The 14761-nt window shown below is 45.6% G+C and overlaps 1 protein-coding gene across 3 annotated transcripts in view; it reads right to left on the bottom strand.

Moving 5' to 3' along the window:
- Nucleotides 1-14135, bottom strand: part of SPATS2 (spermatogenesis associated serine rich 2) — a 161065-nt gene extending 146930 nt beyond the window's left edge. The window contains exons 1-2 of one of the 3 annotated variants that reach the window (XM_034935923.3): nucleotides 13493-14135; nucleotides 9761-9823 (exon numbers count right to left, since the gene is read on the bottom strand). The gene's annotated coding sequence lies outside the window, so the exon portion shown is untranslated. The remainder of the gene's footprint in view (nucleotides 1-9760; nucleotides 9824-13492) is intronic. The other 2 variants (XM_055095685.2, XM_034935924.3) reach the window with 2 other exon arrangements.
- Between the last annotated feature and the right edge of the window lie 626 nt (nucleotides 14136-14761).

Raw genomic sequence — 14761 nt, forward strand, 5'->3', positions numbered from 1 at the left:
AGATACCACTTCACATCTACTAGGATAGCTAAAATTAAAAACAACAACAACAACAACAACAAATGTTGACAAGGATGTGAAGAAATCAGACTCCTCATACGTTGCTGGTAGGAATGTAAAATGGTACAGCCGCTATGGAAAACTGTATGGTGGTTTGTCCAAAAGTTAAATATAGTATTATTATATGTACACTATGACACCAGCTTTTGAGGAAAAAAAAAAAAAAAAAGAATTACTATATGACCCAGCAATTCCACTTTTAGGTATAGACACAAAAGAACTCAAAACAGGTATTCAAACAAATACTATACAATAATGTTCACAGTAACCTTCTTCACAGTAGGCAAAGGTGGAAAAGACACAACTAACCATAAATAGATAAATAGATTTTTTTTTTTTTTTTTTTTTTTGAGGCAGAGTCTTGCTCTGTCTCCCAGGCTGGAGGGCAGTGGTGCCATCTCGGCTCACTGCAACCTCTGCCTCCCGAGTTCAAGTGATTCTCCTGTCTCAGCCTCCCAAGTAGCTGGGATTACAGGCGCACGCCACCACGCCTGGCTAATTTTTGTATTTTTAATAGAGGCGGGGTTTTGCCATGTTGGCCAGGCTGATCTCAAACTCCTGACCTCAGGTGATCCGCCCACCTCGGCCTCCCAAAGTGCTGAGATTACAGGTGTGAGTCACCATGCGTGGCCAATAAACAGATTTTTTCAAATGACCTGGAAGGCATTGAAGGCAGAGTTGTATATCTGAACAACGGACTAGTATTTAGCCATAAAGAGGAATGAGGTTCTCGGTCAGGCATGGTGGTTTTTGCCTGTAATCCCAGCACTTTGGGAGGCTGAGGTGGGAGGTTCACTTGAGTTTGAGGCTGCAGAGAGCTGTAATCACACCACTACACTCCAGCCTGGTCAACAGAGTGAGATTTTGTCTCAAAAAAAAAAAAAAAAAGAGAGAGAGGAATGAGGTTGATACATGAGACCAGTGGTTAAGTCTCAACATTATGCTATGTCAGAAAAGCCAGACACAAAAGGTCATATATTGTGTGATTCCATTTATTTGAAATATACAGAATAGGTACATCTACATAGACAGAAAGCAAATCAGTGGTTGCCAGAGATGAGAGGAGGAAATAAAGAGTAAATATTTAATGAATACAGGGTCTCCTTTGGGGGTGATGAAAAAGTTCTGAAATCGGCCAGGCACAGTGGCTCATGCCTGTAATCCCAGCACTTTGGGAGGCCAAGGCAGGCAGATCACCTGAGGTCAGGAGTTTGAGACCAGCCTGATCAATATGGTGAAACCCCATCTCTACTAAAAATACAAAAATTAGTCAGGTGTGGTGGCGTGTGCCTGTAGTCTCAGCTACTCGGGAGGCTCAGACAGGAGAATCACTTGAACCCAGGAGGCAGAGGTTGCAGTGAGCGGAGATCATGCCACTGCACTCCAGCCTGGGCAACAGAGCGAGACTCCGTCCAAAAAAAAAAAAAAATTGAACTAGATAGAGGTGATGGTTGTAGGACATAAAACGGTTAATTTTTGTTTTCTTTTTTTTTTTTTTTTGAGACGGAGTCTCGCTCTGTCACCCATGCTGGAGTGCAGTGGCGTGATCGCGGCTCATTGCAACCTCTGCCTCCCGGGTTCACGCCATTCTCCTGCCTCAACCTCCTGAGTAGCTGGGACTACAGGCACCCGCTACCATGCCCGGCTAATTATTTTTTTGTATTTTTAGTAGAGACGGGGTTTCACCATGTTAGCCAGGATGGTCTCGATCTCCTGACCTCGTGATCCACCCACCTCAGCCTCCCAGAGTGCTAGGATTACAGGCGTGAGCCACTATGCCCGGCCAGTTAATTTTATGTTATATGAATTTCAACTCAAAAATAAAATCTGGGGCCAGGCGCAGTGGCTCACACCTGTAATCCCAGCACTTTGGGAGGCCGAGGTGGGTGGATCATGAGGTCAGGAGTTCAAGACCAGCCTGACCAACATGGAGAAACCCTGTCTCTACTAAAAATATTTTTAAAAATTAGCAGGGCATGGTGGCACACGCCTGTAATCCCAGCTACTGAGGAGGCTGAGGCAGAAGAATCACTTGAACCCGGGAGGCAGAGGTTGAAGTGAGCCGAGATCGCACCACTGCGATCCAGCCTGGTCGACAGAGGGAGACTCCATCTCAAAAATAAAATAAAATAAAATAAAAATAATAAAATAAAATCTGATGGGCACAGAGGCTCATGCCTATAATCCCAGCACTTTGGGAGGCTGAGGCCAGAGGATAGCTGAGCCTAGGAGTTCAAGACCAGCCTATGCAACATAGCAAGATCCTGTCTCTACAAAAAATTTTTACATTAGCCAGGCATGATGGCATCCACCTGTAGTCCCAACTACTTGGGAGACAGAGGCAAGGGGATTGCCTGACCCCAGCAGGTCGAGGCTGCAGTAAGCCATGATCATGCCACTGCACTGTAGCCTAGGCGACAGGGCTAGACCCCGTCTCAAAAAAAAAATAGAATTGGCCGGGCGTGGTGGCTCATGCCTGTAATCCCAGCACTTTGGGAGGCCAAGGCGGGCAGATCATGAGGTCAGGAGATAGAGATCATCCTGACTAAAACGGTGAAACCCGTCTCTACTAAAAAATACAAAAAATTAGCCGGGCGTGGAGGCATGCGCCTGTAGTCCCAGCTACTCGGGAGGCTGAGGCAGGACAATCGCTTGATCCCGGGAGGCGGAAGTTGCAGTGAGCCGAGTTCGAGCCACTGCACTCCAGCCTGGGTGACAGAGTGAGACTCCGTCTCAAAAGAAGAATAAAATAAAATAAAATAAAATAAAATAAAATAAAATAAACATTAACTCAAAATAAATATCCCAGCACTTTGGGAGGCCGAGGCGGGCGGATCATCAGGTCAGGAGTTTGAGACCAGCCTGGCCAACATGGTGAAACCCCATCTCTACTAAAAATACAAAAATTAGCCAGGCATGGTGGCGAGCACCTATAATCCCAACTACTCAGGAGGCTGAGGCAGGGGAATCGCTTGAACCCTGGAGCTGGAGGTGGCAGTGAGCCAAGATCGTGCCATTGTGCTCCAGCCTGGGTGTCAAGAGCAAGACTCTGTCTCAAAAAATAAATAAATAAAATAAAACAAAATGCAACAATCATGACAACTCTATAGTAGGGATTACTACTGCATCCATTTTACAGATACAGAAACATAGGCTCAGAGAAATTAAATGACTTGACCAAGGGAGTAGGTAGGGGAGTAGATTCAAAGCCAGATTTGTGTACTCAATGGCTTGTGCTTTTAACTAACATCTCATACAGCTTCCCTATTTTAATAAGTTAAAAGAAAAATATTGGAAATATTATACATAGAAATAACTATACTATCAATATTGGCCTGATCATATTATATATAGAAATATTATAACTATACTATCAATACTGGCCTGATCATAACTAACGCCATTCAGTAGATACACATTTCAGGCATCAGAAACTTCAGCTGCCAAAAAGGTTAATAATATACTTGGGGCTATTTCACAATGGAAATAATTAGCCCGTACAGTGTGAAAGGATGATGTGTTCTCAGCTTTACTGCCCAATGAAAAATGTAATCATATAAAAATTGAATATAATCCTACTTAATGTTGCTGAAATGTTAAGATTTCAGGTAACAAGTAATCAGGATGAAAGTATCAAATATCCTTCCTTTTTTCAGAAGCTTTTTCATCAGGCTAGAGACCGAACACACATTTAGTAGTCGTTGTTACGCATTGTTCCCTGTGCTCCCAAATTACAATAATATCATATAATAATATCCTATAGTCTAATTTATAGGATCATCATAACATTATGGACTGGTAGGCTAATGACAAATGCCAAATATCAACTTTTAAAATGCCTAGATACAATACAACCTTTGAGTAATAACAGAGGTGAAAAACATTAACCAACTAAGCCTTGTTTAAAGCATTATCAACTTAAGAAATTAGACATTTCAACAAACCTAGTGTATTCAGTGTGTATATTCTAGATGAACAAAAAAAAGAAGAAGAAAGAAAACCTCCTGTGTGCTGATAAGATTAATGAAACACTGGGCTGGGTGAGGTGGCTCATGCCTGTAATCCCAGCACTTTGGGAAACCAAGGCAGGCGGATCACAAGGTCAGGAGTTCAAGACCAACCTGGCCAAGATGGTGAACCCTGTCTCTACTGAAAATACAAAAATTAGCCAGGCACAGTGGCAGGAGCCTGTAATCCCAGCTACTCAGGAGGCTGAGGCAGGAGAATTGCTTGAATCCGGACAGCAGAGGTTGCAGTGGAGCCGAGATCACACCACTGCACTCCAGCCTGGGCGACAGAGTGAGACTCCGTCTCAAAAAAAAAAAAAAAAAAAAATCAACAAAACACCGGCCAGGTACAATGGTTCACACCTGTAATCTCAGCACTTTGAGAGGCCAAAGCCGATGGACTGCTTGAGGCCAGGAATTCAAGACCAGCCTAGGAAACATAGCAAGACCCTGTCTCTATAAAAAATTTAAAAATTAGCAGGACATGGTGGTACGAGCCTGTACTCCCAGCTACTAGGGAGACTGAGGTGGGAGGATCACTTGAGCCCAGGATCTGGAGGCTGCAATGAGCCATGATCACATCACTGCACTCCAACTTGAGCGACGAAGCAAGACTCTGACTTAAAAAAAATCAGGGGCGGGCGTGATAGCTCAGGCCTGTAATCCCAGCACTTTGGGAGGCCGAGGCAGGCGGATCACCTGAGGTCAGGAGTTCAAGACCAGCCTGGTCAACATGGTGAAACCCCGTCTCTACTAAAAATACAAAAAATTAGCTGGGCATGGTGGCGGGCACTTGTAATCCCAGCTACTCGGGAGGCTGAGGCAGGAGAATCACTTGAACCTGGGAGGCGGAGGTTGCAGTGAGCCAAGATTGCACCACTGCACTCCAGCATGGGCGACAGAGTGAAACTCCATCTTAAAAAAAAAAAATCAGGCCAGGTGCAGTGGTTCATGCCTGTAATCCAAGCATTTTGGGAGGCCAAGACAGAAGGATCATTTGAGGCCAGGTGTTTGAGACCAGCCTGGACCCTGTCTCTATTTAAAAATTAGCAGTACCAGATGGCGAGCACCTGCATTCCCAGCTACTTGGGAGGCTGAGGCAGGAGGATCACTTAAGCCCTGGGAGGCGGAGGTTGCAGTAAGCCAAGATTGTGCCACTGCACTCCAGCCTAGGAGACAGAGCAAGACCCTGTCTCAAAAAAAAAAGTTTAAGCTACATGGCTGGCTTCATCTGCAGTGTTATGTCCCACCTACCATTCAGCTACAATACTTTAACTTCCCGTCATTATATTAGTTACAGATGAGTTTCACTGTTTTCATCACATGTCACAAAGCTTCTTATGAAGGCATGCTATACAAAGGGCTCCTGCAGGACATGCAGGTAGATTACAAGAGCAATTTACTATAAAAATGTGACTAGATATCCAAACAAGGTAAGCAGAAGAGTCACTTCTGCCACACACTAATGTACATTTTGAATCATTTTTAACAGTAGGCCAGGAAGAGCCAGCAGTGGGCTAACCACACTGACATGCTATGATCAGAGACCAAGTGGATAATGTAAGGAAAAGTACTGCTCAACTACAGAGGGTAGCCTTAAAACAAAAGCAAGTTATTTAAAATAGGAAAGACTGCAGCTTTTACAAATTGGTCTTTTCAGTCCTATCCAGGTCAGTAAGAAGTAATATCATTGGCAGCATCTTCAAGTACAAAAGATATTTACTTATCTATCCTGGCTCATTCACAATCATATAATGGCCTCATCACAAACATCCTTCTCCTCCGTCCTAATACCCTTTAGCAAATTCTAAAGACCACTACCACCACACACACACACACACACACACACACACACACACACTCCACAACTTGCAATCATACATCTTGTTAATTAAGTAATGTAAAAATCATCCTTCTTACCAGCAATCCAAGGTTGTTATTTATTATAGGATTTGGACTGATAAGAATCCCTGTGTAACCCTTGGAGATCCCCCAAAACCTCCAATCAACCTATGCCTTTTTTTTGAGACAGATCCTCGCTGTTTCCCAGGCTGGAATGCAGTGGCACAATCTCGGCCCACTGCAACCTCCGCCTGCCAGGTTCAAGTGATTCTCCTGCCTCAGCCTCCTGAGTAACTGGGATTACAGGCATGCACCAACACACCCGGCTAATTTTTGTATTTTTAGTAGAGATGAGGTTTCGCCATGTTGGCCAGACCGCTCTTGAACTCCTGACCTCAAGTGATCTGCCCGCCTCGGCCTCCCAAAGTGCTGGGATTACAGGCGTGAGCCACCACACCCAGCCTTCAACTTATGTCTTAACCACAAATTAGTCATAGGACAATGGCTGCAGAAGTTACCTTTAAGTAACATCTATATCCTCAGACCCTGCAGAATGTTTCAAGGGCCTGCAACTACTGAAGAATCTGTATAGAAGATGGTATATATTTCAGGAACCCATTCCTATAGGCTGCCATGGTAGATGTGAACATGGGAGAGTAAATGCTGGCCTCTGGCCTATTCTTAATATCCAGTGGCTAAAGATAATAAAGTGAGCTGGGCACTGTGGCTCACACCTGTAATCCCAGCACTTCGGAAGGCCAAGGGCAGGAGGATCGCTTGAACCCAGAAGTTCAAGACCAGCCTGGGCAACAAAGCAAGACCCTGTCTCTACAAAAAATTTTAAAACTAGCTGACTGCCACGGTATGTGCCTGCAGTCCTAGCTACTGAGGCTGAGGTGACAGAATCACCTGAGTTCAAGGAGTTCAAGGACGCAGTGAACTATGATGGCACCACTGCACTCCAGCCTGGGTGACAGAGCAAAACCCTGTTTCCAAAAAAAATAAAAATTAGAAAATAATAACATATTTATAAACTTCAATTTTTTTTTTTTTTATTGTTTAGAGACAGGGTCTCTGTTGTTTAGGCTGGAGTGCAGTGACATGATCATAGCTCACTACAATCTCAAACTCTTGGGCTCAAGCAATCCTTTTGCTTCATCCTCCCCAGAATAGCTATGACTACAGGCGCCAACCACTATGACCAGCTAATTTATTTATTTATTTAGAGATGGAATCTCGCAGTGTCGCCCAGGCTGGAGTGCAGTGGCATGATCTTGGCTCACTGCAACCTCTGCTTCCTGGGTTCAAGCAATTCTTCTGCCTCCCGAGTAGCTGGGACTACAGGTGTATGCCACCACGCTCAGCCAATTTTTGTATTTTTATTAGAGACAGGGTTTCACCATATTGACCAGGCAGGTCTAGAACTCCTGACCTGATGATCCGCCCACCTTGGCCTCCCAAAGTGCTGGGATTACAGGCATGAGCCACCATGCCCAGCTCTAATTTTTTAATTGTTTGTAGAGACAGGGTCTCGCTATGTTGCCCAAGCTGGTCTCAAACTCCTGGTCTGAAGCAATCCTCCCACCTTGGACTCTCAAAGTGCTAGGACTGAGGTCAAAGTGGCCTCCCACCATGCCCAGCCCCCAACAAACATCAAATCTTTAGAAATATTTCAGATTCAATTCAACTGAATGGCAACTGGACTGGGTTTCAGACAGACCACATACAAAGTAAGTGTGGGCTCACAAAGTCTCCTATAAGGCCCCCAGAAAATGGCATATGAGCCTGAAGTAACTATGTCACCCAATAATATCATGAAGCAAGATGCAGGGATAATTAACTTCCATGTAACATTTAGAAAATGCAATGTGAGGCTGGGCACTGTGGCTCAAGCATGTAATCCCAGCACTTTGGGAGGCCAAGGCGGGTGGATCACCTGAGGTCGGGAATTCAAGTCCAGCCTGACCAACATGAAGAAACCCCCTCTCTACTAAAAATACAAAAAATTAGCTGGGCGTGGTGGCACTTGCCTGTAATCCCAGCTACTCAGGAGGCTGAGGAAGGAGAATCGCTTGAACCCGAGAGGTGGAGGTTGTGGTGAGCTGAGATCACGCCATTGCACTCCAGCCTGGGCGACAAAAGCAAAACTCCATCACACACACACACACACACACACACACACACACACACACACACACACACAAAACAGAAAATCAAATGAGAGGCTAGGCTCATCCTAAGAGACAGTTCACTGCAGCCATTTCAACCTATTATATTTGGTATTATGTTACAGCTTGCATACTGTACAAGGAGGGAGAGAAAATGGAGCCAAATGACTTCAACCAATTTTACTTTCTATTCTATGTATTCCAGGTATCCGCTCGAAATATTTAAAGCATACAGCAGACACGAAATTTTTTTTTTAATAAATGCAGGAAGATACAGAAGGTAAGCAGTAAGCAGCATCTCATACATGTAAAACATGTTTAAATGAAAAAAATACCCTAAATTTCAATCAAAGGCAGCAAAGTATACTAAAAATGTTGACGCATTTTACATAACATATAGAGCATTCTTAAGACGATCATTCATATTTGCACATAACTGGAAAGAACTGTATATAACAAATGGTTCCTTCCACATTGGATACATGAAAACTGGGTAAAACATTTCCTTTTGAATCATTTCCACCCTAAGTGTCCTGCTAGCAATACAGAAAAAGTCAATAGAGAAAGCACCATCAAGTGCTACCTTCAGGTAGCATATGATAAAATCACCGCTTAAAAGTAACCAAGCCTCAGCAGGCCACAGTGGTTCACGCATGTAATCTCAGCACTTTGAGAGGCTGAGGCGGGTGGATCACTTGAGGCCAGGAGTTTGAGATTACACTGGCCAAAATGGCGAAACTTCATCTCTACTAAAAAGACAAAAATTAGCCAGGTGTGGTGGTGCATGCCTGTAGTCTCAGCTACTTGGAGGCTGAGGCAGGAAAATCGCTTAAACCCAGGAGGCAGAGGTTGCAGTGAACTGAGATCGTGCCATTGCACTCCAGCCTGGGCGACAGAACAAGACTGTCTCCAAAAAAACAAATAAAAAATAAAAGTAACCAAGCCTACTCAAAAAACTAAACATAGAATTACCATAGGATCCAGCAATTCTACTTCTGTGTAAATAGAAAAAAAAAAAAAACCTGAAAGGAGGGCGATATAGTTTGGATCTGTGTCCCTACCAAATCTCCCGTCAAATTGTAATCCCCAGTGTTGAAGGTGGGGCCTGGTGGGAGGTGACTGGAATATTGGGGTGGTTTCTCACGAATGGGTTAGTACCAGTCCCCTGGGGTTGTTCTCACAAGATCTAGTTGTTTAAACGTGTGTAGCACTTCCCCCCACCTCTCTCTCTTCCTCCTGCTCCAGCCACCTAGACATGCCTGCTTTCCCTTTGCCTCCTGCCATGATCATAAGCTTCCTGAGGCCTCCCCAGAAGCTGCTATGCTTCCTGTACAGCCTGCAGAACCATGAGCCAATTCAACCTCTTTTCTTTATAAATTACCCAGTCTCAGGTATTTCTTTACAGCAATATGAGAATGGATCAATACAGAGGGACTCGAACAAGTATTTGTACACCAAAATTCACAGCACCATTATTCACAACAGCCAAAAGGTGGAAGGAACCCAAATGTCCATTGAGAATGAATGGATAAACAAAATGTGATGTGTACATACAATGGAATATTATTCAGCCTTAAAAAGGAATAAGATTCTGACATATGCTACAACATGGATGAATTGTGAAGATATGCTAAGTGGTACACACCAGACACAAAAAAGTAAATATTGTATGATTCCACTTACATATGAGGTAACCAGGGTAGTCACATTCATAGAGACAGAAAGTAGAATATTGGTAGCCAGCAGCTGGGTAGAGAAAGAGAAACAAGGAATTATTGTTTAATAGATACAGAGCTTCAGTCTGGGAAAATAAAAAAATTCCCAAGATGGATGGTGGTGATGGTTGCACAGCAATGTGAATGTACTTAATGCCACTGATCCATACACTTAAAAATGGTTAAAACGATAAATTTTTTGTTATGTATAGTTTACCACAATAATTTTTTTTAAGTAAACAAAAAGGCCAGGTGAGGTGGCTCATGCTATAATCCCAACACTTTGGGAGGCCAAGGCGGGTGGATTGCTTGAGCCCAAGAGTTGGGGACCAGCCTGGGCAACACAGCGAAACCCTGACTCTACAAAAAAATACAAAAGTTAACTGGGCGTGGTCAAACAGTGAGCCATGATTGTACCACTGCACTCCAGCCTGGGCGACAGAGTGAGATCCTTTCTGGGCAGGTGGGAGGAGGTTGCGGGGGGAGTAAACAAACTAGCCAATACCAGCTACTCTGGAAGCTGAGGCGGGAAGATCTTTTAAGCCCTGGAGTTTGAGGCCAGACTGGGCAACATAGCGAGATCCTGTCTCTAAAACATAAATAAATAACCAAGAACAACTGTCAAACATTTGTGGAAAAACATATTGAGAAAAGTGGAAGACTCTGTAACAGGCAAGCTTCACTGTCATCCTCCAGAGTCTAGATGACTTCGTTGAAAGTGAAGATCCCAGAAAAGAAGGGATGGACATGCTATTTTCATGTTGCTGCAGATATACACTAAGCAACTGAGGAAGCTGAATTATATTCTACAGGTCATTTGGTAATATAATGAATGGACTGTACTTCCTAACAATTACATCCAAAAAATACAAGCTTTTCCTTCCAGTTTCCAATGAAAGCAGCAAGACTGAAATAATCAGTTACACACATGAGAAGCCAGGTATATCTGAAAGAGTGACTTTTAGTTCCCAGCTTTAATATGGTGACCCTACAATGGGAAACTGAAAGCAGCAATTTTTAGAATAGTATACACAAATTTTCTTCACTGCCATTATAAAGTGACTTTGTGTAAGTTACTTTTAGCCCTTCTGAGCCTCATCTCAAAAATAAGGATAATACTTACAACTAACAGATAAGGTAATAATGTACACTGAGTTCAGCGCCTGGAATACATAAATGCTCAACAAATGAAAATTCCCTCCTGTCTTAGCCTGATCGGCCTCCAGGGGCTATGCTCATGTTTTGGCCATAACCTGTGGCTCCTCCCTCAGGCCCCAGCTGTTTCCCTCAGTTCTAGCTGTTTCACTCCTGGTTTCTAACAGGATCCTACCTATATTTAGAGGTAATGCTAGTACCAATTGTGGGCTCAACAGGTGCTTGGAGGGCACCTGAGTACTGAGCAGTTTTCAATTGTTTTCCAGAGTTAATTGGTTTGGCTCCACAACTGGCTGTCTTGACTTCTACAAGTAAGAGTGCCACGTATGCACAGTACCTCAGCAGTACAAGACTAAACAGAAAACTAAGTGTGGTCGCAGGACAAATCCTAAGCAAAAAGATGTTTTTAGCCCTATTTATCAGGATCCCAGAGCTTTGTTAAATCACAGGAGCAGTAAACCTTCAATGAACTCCACAGAGTAGGCTACAGCCTACTAACTTAATCTTCATCTAAATCACAGTTATCAGACCCAAGTTTCAACCAGTTCATGCTGCTTTACTACAACCAAGATGAGGGTGAAGCAGAAAGAGCAAACAGGCAGTGAAGATTTTAAAAAAGGCATCTGATACAGCTAGGTCTGAATAAAGCTTTGTTATTTACTAGCTCTGTGACCTTAGTAAATTATTTAACCTCTTAATTTACAAAATATGAAATAATTGTGAGGATTAAATGAGATAATACATACAAAAAAATCTTAGCACCTTGACTAGCCCACTGAAAGAGGTCAATTAAAAAAGAGGCACATTAGGCTGCGGTGGCTCACGCCTGTAATCCCAACACTTTGGGAGGCCAAGTCAGATGGATCAAGAGGTCAAGAGTTCGAGACCAGCCTGGCCAAGATGGTGAAACCCCCGTCTCTACTAAAAATACAAAAATTAGCCAGGCGTGGTGGCGGGCACCTGTAATTCCAGCTACTTGGGAGGCTGGGGTCGCTTGAACCCGGGAGATGGAGGTTGCAGTGAGCCGAGATCACGCCACTGCACTCTAGCCTGGGCAACAGAGCAAGACTCCATCTCAAAAAAAAAAAAAAAAAAAAAGAGGCACATTGTCACTAATGAGAACACTGCACTCATTTCTTGCTTTGTTCAATTTTCATAACATCTAAGAAAAGTAACAATTTAAATCATTATTTTTGAACCTTTGTAAAGTAACCTAAATGCTACCATCCAAGACCTAGCTGAGAAATATAAACTGATTAATGTCCATAAATCTTAGATGAGTCAGCAAAACTTAATGCCCAACAAATAAAAGGCTTAACATGGACTACTTATGAGCACACAATGGTCATTACAATTTCAAAATCAGCAATTTTCTATCTAGTACAATCACAAATTTGGTCTGGAAATCCAAATATTAAGGAAATGCAAAGATCATAATCAATATTCCCAAATCACCTTAATTGAAACTGGAAGGTATGAGGCAGCCTGAGTATTTGAAGTTAACATCAAGAAATAATTTAAGGCAGAACCCCAACTCTCTCCCACAAACATAAAACCAGTAGCAGATGGCACATGAACATTTCTCAGTGAGAAATTGCAATTCTAACAAAGTACAGGTAACTTAATTTTATCCATCACCTTTTGGTCAAACTGAAAACAAACAACCAAGCTTTTGGTTCTCTCCAAAACACTGAACTCTGCATTATCACTGACCTAACTTAAAGCAAGATATTTTTGGTGATCTGTCCTCTCCTGCTTCATTAACCATAGGTAAATTAGGAACAGTAGCCTGCTAAACAGAGGGGAAGTAAATATCACAGGCATGTTTTATCAATAAAATGGACAAGCGATAATCAAATTATTTAAAGAACGGCTTGTACTCCTTAACAGAGGGACAAGCTTGAGAAAGATCCACTTTCTAAAAGAACCTAATCATTCTGGATGAATTATGAGAAAAATATCACTGTAGTCCAAAACTGACTGAATCTACCTTTCTGCTTTAATCCAAGTCCTAACCACATCTATTTTATGTCTCTGCCTCTCTTCGCCTGATTTTCCATTTCGTCTCCCCCTTCAATTCCAAGAACGCCCTTCTCTCCCTTATTTTCAAATCTCATTATTGCCCCCGAATGCTAAGGACCTCGCACAGCCACGGAGGTGACCTTACGCATCCCTACTGCATTCCTAATTCATTGTACTTCTCATCCCAAATGATCCTATTCTTTCGTTCTGTCTCGCTCGTTGTTTCTTAAAATCCAATACCCCACACACGCTCACGCCAGAGTCCCCCCCACACTCCATTGTTTCCCCGGCCTATCCGTCTGGAAACTCCCCAACTCGGACGCGGGTGTTTCACCCGCCCCACATACCCCAGGAACCTTCCACCCTCTGGGCACTTCGGGCCTCTAAGGGCTCACATCCCCCTCCTTCCCGTCCCCCCGCCCCCAACTACCCCCTCCCTCTTTTTCCTCCCTCAACCCGCTCCCCGCACCTCGGCGCCCTCTGAGCCCCCGCCAACCCCGCCACCCAGCACCCTCAGCCTCACCTAGCCCAGGCCCCCGCAATCGCCTCGTCGCCCCAGCTCCGGGCTCCGCGTCCCGGACGCTCCCGGGTCTGAGAAGAGGAAAGGAGATCCTCCGCCTCCCCTTCTAGAGCCACCGCCGCCGTCGCCGCCGCGCTCCTCCCCCAGCTCTCTCAGAGCCGGACGCCGCCCCGCCCCCACCGCCGCCTCCCCACTTCTCTCCTGGGCCGGACTGCAGGATGCGGCCGGAGCTCCAGCAGATCACCCCGACCCTCGCCCCGGCAGCGGCTCGCCCCGCCCCGGAGCCCTCTCGGGCGCGTGCGCGCCAGCCAGCCAGCCAGAGCTCAGGGCGCGTACTCGCGCCGGCGCGCCAAGCTCGAGGCTGTGGCAGCCAACGGGTGCGCGAGCGCGGCTCGAGCGGCGAGACGGCCCGCGCACCGGAGACCGAGAAGATCGGGGAGAGGCGCGGGGCGGCGAGAGGCGGGCTCCGACCAGTCGGGTTACCGCTCTTCTCGGGGCCCGGTCCCTCGCGTCTCGCACCGTCCGCAGGCTCGCGCGCCACCGGAGACTGGGAATTACCGGGGAAAGGAAGAGACTCGGGGAGCGGGTTGGGGACAAAGTAGATGGAAGGGGAAAACGGGTGGGACTCGAGCTCGCGTCCGCGTGCAGCACAGCTCGTACCCGGCGGCATCGGGTAGGGACCCGGCGCGCGCCGGGAACGGAGGGCCCGAGCTGAACTGACGGAAAGAGCCGAAACTCCCCCGGAGGTGGCCGAACGCGGGCGCCGCTAGGGGAGTCGAGCGCGGGGCTTTTGCTCAATGTCCGGGTTGGGAAGCTTTTTCTCTGGCCGCCGGGTACAGCGCCGCTCACTCTTCCGTACCGAGGACTTCACACCGCTTTCCCCTTCGCCTCCTTCCCGACCCAAGTTTTGTTCCAAAAGGCAATTTCAGAGTCGCCAACGACGGGAAACGCTGGGGCCTCCGGACCGCGCGGTCGCTCTGCCTCCTGAGAGAGCGCAGAGGCCGGTGGGGGCGCGGGAAGAATGACCTCGGGAGCTGATGGGGGTTCTCTGCCCTGGCGATGTCCGCCCGGCACGCTCCCCAAGTCAGTTCCTCGTCAGTCGGGTTTCTGATCTACCCAGCTGTCAGCATAGCCCCTCTACGCGGCGGTGGTCGGTCCCGCCGCCCTTCGAATCTTTTCTGTTAAATACTCTCTTCGACGCCAGTCTCCCAACCTCCCTGGTGCTGGAACTAACTAGTATTTGTGCACCCTTTCTGCATGCATAAAGCACTT

The sequence above is a fragment of the Pan paniscus genome, chromosome 10 (assembly GCF_029289425.2).
Source record: "Pan paniscus chromosome 10, NHGRI_mPanPan1-v2.0_pri, whole genome shotgun sequence".
NCBI lineage: Eukaryota > Metazoa > Chordata > Mammalia > Primates > Hominidae > Pan > Pan paniscus.